The 14,119-nt window shown below is 43.5% G+C and overlaps 1 long non-coding RNA gene across 1 annotated transcript; it reads right to left on the bottom strand.

Annotated features, from left to right (window-relative positions):
* Positions 1-3,444: 3,444 nt before the first annotated feature.
* On the bottom strand, positions 3,445-8,458 carry LOC131383430 (uncharacterized). The gene is made up of 3 exons (XR_009213438.1): positions 8,384-8,458; positions 5,181-5,411; positions 3,445-3,908 (listed from the first exon to the last, which is right to left on the bottom strand). It is a non-coding gene; the product is annotated as an uncharacterized LOC131383430 (long non-coding RNA).
* Positions 8,459-14,119: the final 5,661 nt, after the last annotated feature.

Below are 14,119 nucleotides of genomic sequence, written 5' to 3' on the forward strand. Positions count from 1 at the left end.
GTTTCTTCACCTGGAAAGAAAAGAAGGGCATAAGTAAAGCCTCTTGGTATGCTGTCCCTGCCTCTGTGCTGGCATCTAGTACACGGAGGCATACATGTCTTTGTTCAAGCCTCTGTCCAACTCCTACATTGAGAATAGCTCAGGGAAAGGACCTGACCTCATTCTTATTCGGATCCCCAGATCCCAGTAGAACACCTGGCATGTAGAAACATACAACCCATGTCTGCTCAGGGAATGGCTGATGAGGCAGGGGAGGGGACTGTGAACGTGGACCTGTCCAGTAAATTCTAGAAGACCTAGGCTTTGATTTCCTCATCAGAACAAAGAGTAGACTGCTTTCCAGTTCTAGCATTCCTTTGTCTTCTGATTCAATGAAGTATTGAATTAGAAAATATAGGTTTAAGAAGAGTTCAGAAAAATATGTAGATAAGCCATTGATATATGCTAACTGCTATGTTATTTCACAAAACTTCCTCTGGGGCTGGATAGAACACTGGACAGGCTGCAAGTGGCAACTTTCACATTCAAAGTACACATTGTACTAAGATGAAAGGATTCATCAGGACTCCATGGTGTGATCCACAAAGCAAAGCTAGACTCAAGTGGCTTGTCTCCCGGGGAAGAAAACATGTCAAGGTGACTGTGTTCTCTGCTGCCTCCCCAGCACGAGTGTGATTTTTAACTGCACATCCAAGTGAACCCTTTCATCTTGCAAACCATATTCAGAGTCAGTATCTGTCCCCAGGAATGCTTTATTGGAAATGACTGGCAGTAATCATCCCGGGGAGGGAAGGGGAGATAAAAGCTGGTCTGGGAAAGGATGCCATCATCAGAGATTTGGAGCAGCAGGATTGTAATTAGAGGTAGAAAGGGGAGAGGGAAGCTTTGCCTTCTATGTGTGTTCCTTAGAGATCTACAGAAATGACAGGTCTCCAATCCTGAATGCAAAACGAATCCAGGCAGCAATCATAATAAGCCATTAAATGAGCCAACCTAGCAGAAAAGACACAGAATGCTATTCATTTGGCTCCCTGTTTAATTCCACCTGAGAAAAATCTCAGGGTGAGTGGGAGTGAAAAGGAGTATGGAAGACCCAGTCCTCACATTTGTCCCCGAGTCTGGGAACAGTTCAGAACCTCAAGACTCTGGTTCATTTGGTGCCACATCAGGTGGCTGGGTCATGTAGATGGCTGCTTGGTGCTGGGACAGTTTGTCTACCCTCTTCCTGACCCCAAAGCTACCACTTAGATGTTCCTTCTCTTTCATTTCATGATTACAGGGTTTTGCAATTTTCAGCTTTCTCTGCATGATGAACACTCACAAGGAGAGATTCTTACATGGCTCATCCCTCTCTAATTTACAGGTTTTCCCTCAGAATCCACTGACAAAGCAGATGGGGAGATGAGGATATTGATCGCCTACTGGCATGATTAACCCAGCTTCTACACAGATTCGACTGTGAAGCGTGAGATTTCATACAATAACCAGGCCAAAGAAGGCTGCAGGTAAAGGACAGAACTTTAGACTGAAGAGATCCACATTTGAGTTGCGGTTGGAGGACCAGACGATTCCAGAACCCTTTAGACTCTGTCAAACCCATCATCTTTGCCCCGTGTTGTATGGATCAAATGAAACGGCATGTGTTATGGTTTGGCTGTGTCCCCATCCAGATCTCAGCTTGAATTGTATCATCCAGAATTCCCACGTGCTGTGGAAGGGACCCAGGGAAAGGTAATTGAATCATGGGGGTCGGTCTTTCCCGTGCTATTCTCATGATAGTGAATAAGTCTCACGAGATCTGATGGGTTTATCAGGGGTTTCCACTTCAGCTTTTCCCTCATTTTCTATTGCTGCTGCCATGTAAGAAGTGCCTTTCATCTCCCGCCATGATTCCCAGTCTCGGGTATGTCTTTGTCAGCAGCATGAAAACAGACTAATACAGTGTGTATGAGTGTGATCTGTATAACAGTAGAGCCCTCTATTAATGCCTGTTCAGTTAGAGCCTTCGCCAGAAAAATACACACAAAAAGGAATGTCAGTGTCTCAATTATTTCAGGGAGTCTGATTCTCCTCTTGACAGTAGATGGTGCCAGGAGGGAAGAAATGAGAGGTGGTAAGAGATGCAGGGCAGGCAGGGGTGCGCTTCCTCTTCTTCTTTGGACAGAGGCATCTCATGACCTTGAAGCCTTTGTAATGTATCATAAACACGTGGGCTGCATTCAGGTGAGGCTTTCCAGCAAGGGACTCAGAATTATTTCGCAAAGTTTTGCTCATTTGGCTCCCATTTGGAACAATTACAATGGTTCCAAAATACAATGCGAGCCAGTGGATGCCCATCTCTGGAAATAACATCAGACACATTTAATTTAAAAGTGTCCTCAATGCCTAGGACAGTGTCAGGCACACGGTAGCCTCTACACATATTTATTTCATAAGTGAATGGTTGAATGATTGAATTTGTTTCTGATGGTTGATCGAACCCTGTCTGTTTGATTAAACATGTACTACTTCATTTAGCCAAGCTTGGAGAGGAAAGCTTTAGTCTGGCACAAACAAAACCTACTCCTGACTTTAGACACCTCTCAGAGACAGAATGGGTTCCAAACCAGAGCACCTGGCTGGGCCAACTGTCCCAGAAACTGCATGGGTCCCAGATTTGCCATGGCAGCTCACACAAGCTTCATAAACAATTTTCTGATGGTAATTCTCTGATGCAAGAGGAAGAAAGACCTAGTGTACGAATTCATTAATCAGCCTAGTAATTGATTGAAATCAGTAGAAATCAAACATGTTCTAGAATTTCTGAAAGGTCAGTGAAGCCATGTGTAAGTTTATTAGAAAGTTGGATTTTTTAATGACGAAAAGAGAAGGACCCACACACTGTAATTTTGTACCTAAAAGCTTGCGGTCTGCATAACATAGATTTAGCCCAGTCTTAGCCTTCTGCATCTAACACTTTCCTAACTATTCATTTTCACTCTATAAGCATGGGTTGAATGATTACCTGGTGCCTGGCCTTGTGTTGGGAGCTCTGAGGGACTCTGCAATCTTTTTATTTTCATTTTTTGAGAAAGGATCTTGCTCTGTCTCACAGGCTGGAGTGCAGTGGTGCCATCACAGCTCACTACAGCCTCAACCTCATGGGCTCAATTGATCCTCCCACCTCAGCCTCTCAAGTAGCTGGGATTACAGGCACATGCCACCATGCCTGGCTAATTTTTGTAGTTTTTGTAGAGACACGGTTTCACCATGCTGCCCAGGCTGGACTTGAACTCCTGAGCTCAAGTGATCTGCCTGCCTTGGCCTCCCAAAGTGCTGGGATTTCAGGCGTGAGCCACCGTGCCTGGTCTGCAATCTTTTTATTAACTTGGGAAAACAAGAAAATTAATCACCAGCTAAGGTATGTAACAACAGCATGTGAGAGGCAGGGTTCAGCTAATCATATTGGTTATGAGTGCAAGAGAACCAGACTTTATTCAGTAAGTACACAAGATTGGGAACACTGATATCAGATGAACCTTCTTGCTCAAAGCAAACGATGCCAAGACATTTATCGAGGGAAGGATTGCCTAGCAGTAGCTATTTAGTGTGATAATGGCGTTTGATAGTTTAGACACAAACACCATTGTCACACTCCACAGCTCTGCTAAGGAAAATCTGTAGCCACGAAGGTGTTAACTTCACCTCCACATTCCACCATTGTCACTGATAATAGGGGAACCTTGTCAGCTCCACATATTGTGACCTGAGCAGAGAAAAGAAGCATCATGGGTGCAAGCATCTTGAGCAATGAGAAGAGCTGAAGACTCACAGATGAAAGGCTTCTGTGTTCTGGAACAGTAGAGTAGTAAAGGGGTCCACTGCCTGTGTTCCACTGCCACCCAACAAACCCCTTCTGCAAAAACTTCCTGTGAAAACGGACAGGAACTCTGTTTGCAACAATTTTCTAAAATGGCTGAGAGAGAAAGAATTTCTAGAGGGAATAGATTTCCGGAAATAAATACTTATTGGAAGACCACATTATAAATGAGAATAATCTGGCCAAATGAATGGATACTCTCCAACTCTCACCTCCTCACCTACTTCCCAATCCATCATCAGTAAATGTGACCAATTCTGCAGTCTAGGAAAATTAAAATTATTTTATATGGGGATACAGCAGTTAGATGTGTTGTGATCTACTCTCCGTGGCATCTATGGGATATAAAGGCATCTGGTCTTGCTCAAATGTTCAATCTTCTTGACCACAGTCATTTTCCACCATGGCGGTGGGTGGGAGATGAGGGGAGAGAAGAAAGGGAGGAAGATGGAGAGAGAGGAAACGAGTCCATTTTTAGTTCATGATACTCATTTTCTAGCAAAAAGGGAGCTCTGAATAAATCCCTACAGGATTTACTTGGCTTTCCTGTTAAAGATGGTTTATCATTGTTATGCGAACTCCTCCCCACCATAGAGCATGAGAGGAAATAAAGCATTTTACCTACTCCTTCTTTTCCTGCAAATGCTGCAAAGGGAAAGGGTTGGGAGCCAGTTATTTTTTCCCCAGGATAACTGAGTTGTTAACATCCGACCAGAGTCTTGCTTTAGCCCTAAAACCGGCCCATTTTAACAGCTGAAAATGAACCCTTCTGTATTTTTCAGAAAAAAAGTGCGCCTTATTCTCACGTAGATCATGAAATCACCCTCTTCAAGCTAGACTTGCAGTGATTATCCCCCTGCGAAAACTGAAAGTCCTTCTGCTCCCATGAGGTTGGGGCATTGAAGTTGCCTCATTTTTGTCTTTCCCTTGTTCACTTTGTGGATTCGTTATCTTCCCCTAAGTGACTGATTTCCTTTGGTTCCTGTCTGTGGCCCTGGCTTTCTTTCATGAAATGTGGTCATTTGCAAGGCAGCAGGCCGTGCCAGTGGCTAGACATACTCTCTTAGGTGGGACTTGCCTCCTGGGCAGTTTTGCATGACTCAGAGAGAATGACTATGAACTCTAGAACTGTTCTAGGTGGCCCCAGTCGCTGCCACAAACCCCCAGCACTCTGGGTGTGGCCCAGCAGTGGACACAGGCATGTGGTGGCCCATCTTGTCCTTCCCTTTACCTACAGCTCCTCCTAACACAGTAGCCAGGCTTGTCCTGCTTAGTCTTTGCTGAGGGACCTAGAACAGAAATCCCCACCTCCCGGTCATACCAGGGCTATCGCTGACCATCACAAGAGGCTCTAGAAGTCTTTTAGCTCTGTTGGGAAGAAACAGTGAGAGGTGAACAATTCACTGGTTAAAAGGGTCCCCGGAGGACGTGCTTGGAGTGCTCTATCCTGGGCAAGGGCTTGGGCCCATTTCACTTCTCAGGGTTCCATAGTAGCATCTGAGCATCTTCCACTTCTCCATGGGGGCTCTGTTGGCTTTTGGCTTTGAATAATCTGCAAAAGACAGAAAAGGGAAGGAACAGATGGAAGATGAAAAGAGATGAGGAAGTTAATGCATTACAGGTAAATCTTACCAACTCCCACTCCCGAAATCAACCTTTACAGGTAAATCTTACCAACTCCCCCCACCCCAAATCAACGTCGATTTCTATGGCCCAGAAATCTATCTCCAGGAAAATGTCAAAAATTTGTAGAAAGATTTACCTATAAGGTTGCTCACAGTGGCATTGTTTATAAGGGTAAACATTGGAAACAACCTAAATGTCCAGCTATAGGAGAAGAGTAATCTATTTATGATAGACCATAATTATTTAAATTGATTCTGTAGAAAAGTCTGGTAGACTTGGAAATTTAAGATATGTTATTGAATTAAAAAACAGTTTATAAAACAATATACACAGTATGAGTCCCTTTCTGTGAAAAAATGCATACATGCCTGAGGCCAAAACATCAAATGTTAACCATGATTATCTTTCAGTAGAAAAATTATGGTTTCTTTTCATTTTCTCCTTTTGTGTGCATTTGTTAATTTATGATTCATGTGGCACTTTTTTAATGAGAAAAATGAGGATTTAAAAATTTTTAAGCAACATTCTTTCTGGACTCTCAATACAAATTCCTTCTTGCAAAATACTCTCCTGAAATTGGGAAGGTTGGAACCCACCCTGCTCATATACAACTTGTCACAAGCATTAAAAGTTAGTGCTGTGCTGAGTGGCAGGCCTCAGGCTAATTTTTTAGCAAATTGTTAGTGAAATACTTTATTATGCAGTACAATAATTTTATGGTATTATTGCATCAATCACTAAACACATATTGAGTGCCAATCATTTTCTGTCTTGTGAGCAATTTTTAAACATTGCTAAAATGGCCATCATCTTTTTATTACTACTTTGTTTCTGCAGACGTGGTTAAACTGTCAATTTACAAAGCAGTTTAAACAAGCAAGCAGGTTTTCTTTTTTTTTTTTTTTTAAAAAAGTCATCCAATAATATATCACTAGTAAAATAAATTAAAAGTTGTTAATGCCAGGATCTACTTTTGAATATTTTAAACATTCACATAATCATTTCTCATTCTGCAGATTTTTAATGTTCTAGTATTTTCAAATTTAACAACTGAACTTGAATAGTACGAGCTAATAACAAATAGAAACATTATACACTGGTTGGGAAGTATTAACACGTTATTTCCTTTGAAAAAATAATGCTTAAGGCAAAGATGTTGGATATTAATCAGGGTGACTTGTCCAAATGCCAGCACAATTTTCTACAGTGTAGAAAAGGCCTTGAGGGATTCTGTTTAGCTTCCCTGGGCCCCGATCCCATCCACATAAATCTCCCACCATCTCTCTTTATGCCTTACTTCCTGAGATCTCCCAGAGAAAGGTTGAGTGCTAGCTATTCCTGAATGGCTGTCTATTAATACTAAATTTCTCCTGGAGTCTCAGGTACTCAGGAGTCTTAGACAGGAGGATCCCTTGAGCCCAGTTGTTTGAGATCCCATTTCTAAAGAAAACACACACACGAAATTTCTGTGCGCTGTTATCTTCCTGCCCTCATCTTCCCAACGGTGATGAAATCTCTAGGCATCTCTAGCTGCTGTGGCCAATTCAGAATGCAGCTTTCCCATTGGATCCGTGAGTATGAAAAACAGGCTAGATTTGGTTTGGTCCTCTTTTAATGCCCTGCATTTCTTTTCATAAGTGAGAAGAAAAGCTCATTAAGGAGGAAGCCTTTACAAAGCCAGACCCTCCAGCAAATTCACCACTCTGTACGCATTCTGTATGCACCACAGCTCCCAGCATGACGTCTTAGATTCATAAGTACCAGGAATATCGCAACACTCCCTTTCTCAGGTCAGATCTGGGCATGAGCAGCTTGTCTTTGCTTTAATATGTTGTTCCCAGGGGCTAAGAGCATTCTAGGGCCAACCCTATAGGGGTTTGGGTGCTTTGGGGACTGTGAAGTGTCACCTTGCTGCAAACCTAACCCATCAGTACCAAAAAAAAAAATTTCTTAAAAAGTGAAAGATAAATGGAGATGCTTTTTACTCTGAATCCACATTTACTGCCATTTAAAATAGACGTGTTAAATGCATCCATTTGATTCTTTTAGGCTGTTAGTCTACATGACAAAGGAATCAGTATTATACTTCTGAGTCTTGTCATTTTGAAAGTGCATGGAAATGTTAAAATAGAATGTTCTTGTCAACAGGGAGCAAAGCAGCATTTCTTTCCTCATTGAAATCCATCTAGAAGGGAAATCTGGAAAGTTCCCTATTCATGCACCTATAACCACCTGTGTTTCTCACCAACCAGTGGTGAAGAAGGAATCACTGGGTACATTTTTAGCCAAGTTGGGGCCTCCATGGACTCTTTTTAAAGAGAATTGCTGAGGCTTGGGGATTCCTAAGGAACCGTCTCATTTCTGCGCAGGTGTCCAGCTATTTTTAGTGCTGTCGAGGGAACAATATGACTTGGACAGAGGCATGCCAAAGGAACGACTCTAATGCCGGCATTTTGTTTGAAGGTTTGGTGTTATTGCTCAATCAGGCCATCGTAAAAACAAGAACTGGCTTAATGTCCAGCCACTCCAAGGGCAGAAATAAAACCCCACACCGTCCCTGAGCCCTCAGCTCCTCCCCAGCCTCATCCTCTCTCCCTCTGCAAGGTAATCATTTCTTTTCCTCCTTAAGCCATTTTGTTATTTTTCTTTAAACGGAAACCATCTGTTACCCTCTCTAAAGAAAGTCTCCAGTTTTCCTCAGGCTTTCTGAAGAAACAGAATAATCATGGAAGACAAAGTTACGGTGTGTTCAACACCTCCTGTTGCTCGGGCGCTGGGCGGCGTCTTTTTCAACACCGGAGTCAGCAGCCTCCCGTCATTTCTCAGTCAGCGGCCACCCCAAAGAACAGCCTGATCACTCAGGGGGGTCGGCAGGCGCCCGGGGAGAGCCGCACTTACCCCCAGTCAGCTCCGGTCCTCTCAGTCCAGGGCCCCTCCTGTGGCAGGCAGGATGGCGCCTTCCACAGCTTCTGTGGCTTTAGGCTTCTCCCCTCTCCCTTTATGGGATCCAGGGTTTAAAAGTAAACAATTCTTTCTCTTTCTGATAAGTCGCATTATTTATCGATTCAGTGGGGGAGGGAGGGCACGACCTTAGGCCACTAAGTCAGCACCACCTTTGGTCAAACACACTCAGCAAGATTGGAAGGTCCATTCCTCTGCGGAGCGGGGGTGTGCGGCCAGCAGGCAGCCATGGAGGCCACCGACGCAGAGAAAGCAGGTCACCTGGTGAATACATCTTCCCCTCAGAACCCCAAGCTCCAACCAGTATAATGTTCCTCACAGGAAGACTGCCATGTATGACCTGGTCACCTCCCCAGATTTCTAGAGACAGAAGAGTTATCGGTCACAGGAGCCTACTAAGTTCAATAGATCCTTGGCTCATGCTACGTAGAGCTCTTGACCAGTATTTGGAAGCCAATCTCATTCTCCTCTTGAACTGGTCATTTCTGACGTAGTTACCATGCATTCCTTTGTTCACGCCAACAATTATTTATGAAGCTCCTCCTTATCTGCTAAGCTCTGGTAATGTCACGGGGACCAAGACAAACAGAGCCTGCAGTCAGGCAGTGAAGCAGGCAACACGCGAGCTGCACGGACAGCAGAGGAGGCCGCCGCTCGGCCTAGCTGAATTCTGTTGTCGGCTATTATTATTGCTTTTTATTTTTTATTTACTTATTTTTTTGAAATGGAGTCTTGCTCAGTTTCCCGGGCTGGAGTACAGTGGCATGATCTCGGCTCACTGCAACCTCCGCCTCCCAGATTCAAGTGATTCTCCTGCCTCAGCCTCCTGAGTAGCTGGGACTACAGGTGCCCGCCACCGCGCCCGGCTAATTTTTGTATTTTTAGTAGAGACGGGGTTTCACCATGTTGGCTAGGCTGGTCCCAAACTCCTGACCTCAGGTGATCCTCCCACCTTGGCCTCCCAAAGTGCTGGGATTACAGGCATGAGCCACCAGGCCTAGCCGCTGGCAATTATTTTTAATGACTGATTATTTCTTTTCCTTCTCAGGTCATTTTGTTATTTTTCTTTCTTTCTTTCCTTCCTTCTTTCCTTTCTTTCCTCTTTCTTCCTTCCTTCCTTTCTTTCTTTCTCTCTCTCTCTCTTTCTTTTTTCTTTCTTTCTTTCTTTCTTTCTTTCTTTCTCCTTTCTTCCTTCCTTCCTTTCTTTCTTTCAACTTTCTCAATCTCTCTCTCTCTCTCATTCCTTCATTCCTTCCTTTCCTTTCTTTTCTTTTCTTTTTTTTTTTTTTTTTGAGGCAGGGTCTCACTCTGTCACCCAGGCTGGAGTGCAGTGACATGATCACAGCTCACCACAGCCTCGACCTTCTGGGCTCAAGGGATCTCCCTGCCTCAGTCTCCCCAGTAGCTGGGACTACAGGTGCCCACACCTGGCTAATTTTTGTACTTTTTTGTAAAGATGAGGTTTCATCACATTGCTATTTTGCTTTCTTATTCTTTAAAAGGAAACTCCTCGTTGCTCTCTCTAGTAAACACAAATGCAAGCTGAAGTGAGGTCTGGTCATTCCAGTTGATGATCTGAGGAGCTGGGTGGCCTTAATTTCACTAGCAGGTATTGTCATCCTGCTAGTGTTGTACTTCCTGTTAGTTGTCATATTTCTTTACAGGTAAAAATGAAAAAATATCCTAATGGCCTTTTTTTTTCTTGTCGAAGAGCTGAACTCAAGAAATGGGCCCAATGAGTGGGCACCACTGTTTGGTCCTGGCATGCTCCTTAGGGTCCTGGAGGGACTAAGTTCCTTCAGGTTGCCTATGACCACCTGAGAGATCTTGCACACTTGGCCCTACAGAAGACAGAGCCCTTCCACAGGGCTGAGGGACTGGCCTTCAGTTCCTATGGGAAGAGCCCAAACATTGCACCCCGAGGCGAGAAAAACATCCCGAGGATCCCTCTGGAAATCACCAAAGCCCTGTGCTCCCCAGCGTTGGTGGATAAATATGGATGGTGTCAATGGGATGTGTTTTTTTATGGTCACATTTCTGGCGCTGCAGTGTTGGCACTGCCTTTGCAAACTTGCTGTGCACTTTTCAAGTTGCTTCTCCTGATTTCAGCCATCCTAATTCTGAAAAGAAATTCTGAAAAGTGCACAGCGCTTTTTTCCGGCCTGGGCACTAGAACAAGACTCTGTCTGGGAAAGAAAGAAAAAGTGACTTTTCATTTTTTAAGAAATAAAGGTGCCTTTTTAAAGAAGAAAAAAGTGTTGTTTTTTCTCCTTTAAAGTGAAACAGATTCCTCAGGGCTCCCCGTTGTCCTGCCCTTTGAAAGAAAGACATTCTTTCAAAGACATTCTTTCAAAGGGCAGGATAAACCCCTCCCACCCCCAGGCCTTGTCCCACATTTTTCAGGTCACTTTCGTCAGCATTTTTGCTGAGATGGTTTTCCCTTCATTTAGAAAACCAGGATGAAGACAAATGTTCAGCTTTCAGATGATTTTCTTTACATTTCCAGCCACGGTACTTGCAAGGATTCTGAATTTCAGAGAAAGGATGAATATTTATCAAACTTCTGGCAAATCACACAACTCTATCTCAGCTGCCTATAAAAGTGATTTTTTGGCCAGGCACAGTGGCTCACACCTATAATCCCAGCACTTTGGTAGGCTGAGGTGGGCGGATTGATTGAGCTCAGGAGTTTGAGAGCAGCCTGAGCAACATAACAAGGTCCTGTCTCTGCAAAAACTACAAAAATTAGCTGGACATGGTGACATGTACCTGTAGTCCCAGCTACTTGGGAAGCTGAGGCAGGAGGATTGCTTGAGCCTGGGAGGTGGGGATTGCAGTAAGCTGAGATCGTGCCACTGCGCTGCAGCCTGGGCACTAGAATAAGACTCTGTCTGTGACTTTTTATTTTTTAAGAAAGAAATAAAGATGAGTGCCTTTTTAAAAAATAAGGTAGATGTGAATCTTGAAAAGTTGAAGTTGAATTTAGAATGTCTAAATCCCTAATGTGTATATTCAGATACAGGCTGCAAAACTGGGCTTCATCAACAGTGAAAAACAAAATCAGGTAACTTTCCACTAGCTGCAGCTGGAAGCAGGCTCCAATCATTGTGGGTGATTCGCTCCATGGTTTTCTCATCTTCCTGCCATGAGCTGCAGGCTTTGTTAAATGGAAAAAAAAAAAAAAAGTGATCAGTTCCAATGAAGAATGCCAAACTTTTGCCATGAGGAGTGCTGAAGTTTGGGGACTGGGGATCCTGGGTCTCATTCAAGACTCTTTGTCATTTGGATTTTTGCCTTTGGACAAAAATAACTTCATATTTCTGAGGCTTTAGTTTCCTCTCTGTGTAGTAAAGCTGAGAATACTTGCTTGTCATTTGCTCTCAAACCTTACGTGAAACAGGAGATGAATTCATCTTTAATCATGACTAGCTCAGGAGACTGAGGCAAGAGGGTCCCTTGAGCCCAGGAGTTTGAGTCCAGCCTGGACAAAATAGCAAGGCCACTGTCTCTAAAAATAAGAAATAAGTAAATAGAAAAAAACAAAGTTGGATATAGAGAAATGACAAAGGGCATGGGCTGTACGGACTAACTGGTTATTTACCAGTAAAGAGAACAAAGGATCCTAATTTGCCATGTGCAGGGACCATGCCAAGCCCAGTGGGGCTGAAAGGAAGCTGGGTTGCTGCAGCTTCAGATTTGTTATTAAGAGAACCAAAATCACTTTCAACTCAGTGTCACAAGCCAGGACCCAAGTGAAAACAGAATGTTGACAGCGAGTCTTTGTTTCATCTCTGCATTCACACATGCATCACCTTCTCCCACAAAAGTTCCTCTTCTTATGGCTGGAGACAGGCCCAGAACACTGGTGGTACATAGGGGCAGGGGCTTGATTGCAGTGATTATGGGAGAGAGTCATCATATGAATGAGCGGTGCCCACTCTCAGAAGGCAGTTGAAAATAAATTGTGCACATGGTGATATTTCTCCCCTAAACACTTCAGCACACATCCCCAAAGAATTTAGGAGTATTCTACCTAACCTGAGTACCATTATCAGAGCTAAGTTTACAGTAATTCTCTAATAGCACCTACTATTTAGCTTATTTCCTTTTTCTTTCTTTTTTTACCTTGAGACAGAGTCTCGCTCTGTCACCCAGGCTGGAGTGCAGTGGCGCAGTCTTGGCTCACTGCAACCTCTTCCTCCAGGTTCAAGTGATTCTCCTGCCTCAGCCTCCCAAGTAGCTGGGATTATGGGTACACACCACCATGCCCGGCTAATTTTTGTATTTTTTAGTAGAGACAGGGTTTCCCCATGTTGGCCAGGCTGGTCTCGAACTCCTGGCCTCAGGTGATCCACCTGCCTCGGCCTCCTAAAGTGCTGGGATTACAGGCGTGAGCCACCATGCTTGGTCCATTGAGCTTAGTTTCAAATTTCCCAATTATCCCCCAATTCTCTTTAATAGTTTTTTTTTTTTTTGCACCTAGGATTTAGTCAAAATTTGTGCTTGCATTTGTTTTTTTCTTTCCTCATTTTTTAATTGACAAAATTTATCTAGATGCTCTCTGGCATTCTGTCAAATGTTATTCTTCTGTCATAGTTTTTCCAGAGATTGGCCATTGCCCTTGGATTTCTAATGAGCGAAGGCCTAGAATGCAGGCCCGTGGATTTTCCACCCCGCCTCCCTCTCTCCACGGCCTCCCGCTTCTAAGGATGAGCAAATAATCTCAGAGCGAACCTTCTTTAAACACCAAGCAAGAATCTCCAACAAGTCCTCATTCCTCATTTTTTCATTCATGGAAGGACTATTTGTTGGGGGCCACCATGTCCGAGGTGTCTGATATCTATTCTAGATACCGGCTGTACAGCAGCAAAACTAACAAATAAGAAACACAACCAGACTAAAATGCCTTCCCTCCTAGAGCTCACATCCAGAAGGAGCAGACAATCAATCCACAAAATAAAGAGAAGCAGAGAAGCAGATAGTGAGATTTGGGGAAAGACTCCAGATAGTGTGATTAAGCAAGGCCCCATGGAGGGAGGATTTGAGAAGAAAGGGGAGAAGGTTAAAAAGTAAACTGGCCAGCACTTTGGGAAGTAATCCCAGCACTTTGGGAAGCTGAGACGGGCAGATCATTTGTGGTCAGGATTTTGAGACCAGTCTGGCTAACATGGTGAAAACCCATATGCAGATTATAGAGATGTTAAAATGTGGGGGAAATTATTTGTTTGAAAATGAATGAAATATAATTTGAATGCCTCTTACTCTCTGCCCCCCTTTATATTTGACAAACAACTGGCTAGTTGTTAACAGCATCAACCTTGGAGCTAGACTGTCTAGGTTCAGACCCCAGCTCTTCCACTCACTAGCTGTAGGAACTTGAACAAGGTACTTAACCTATTTGTGCCTCCATTTATAAATTTATGTTAATAGTAGTACCTGCTTCCTAAGGTCACTATGAGGATTATATGAGTTAATATACATAAACTTAGAATAGTGCCTAGCCCAGGGGAAACACTACTAAGTGTTATTATTATTAAATCCTGAAAACATCTTTGATTATTCTTATTTCAATTTTAAAATAAAGAAACAGGTCAAAGGCACAGCTGGTACCATGTGTCAAGCCAGGACTTGAAGGACACTTTTCTAAAGGCAATTCACTGCCCTCTGCAGCTC

Source organism: Hylobates moloch, unplaced genomic scaffold (assembly GCF_009828535.3).
Source record: "Hylobates moloch isolate HMO894 unplaced genomic scaffold, HMol_V3 SCAFFOLD_5, whole genome shotgun sequence".
Lineage (NCBI taxonomy): Eukaryota > Metazoa > Chordata > Mammalia > Primates > Hylobatidae > Hylobates > Hylobates moloch.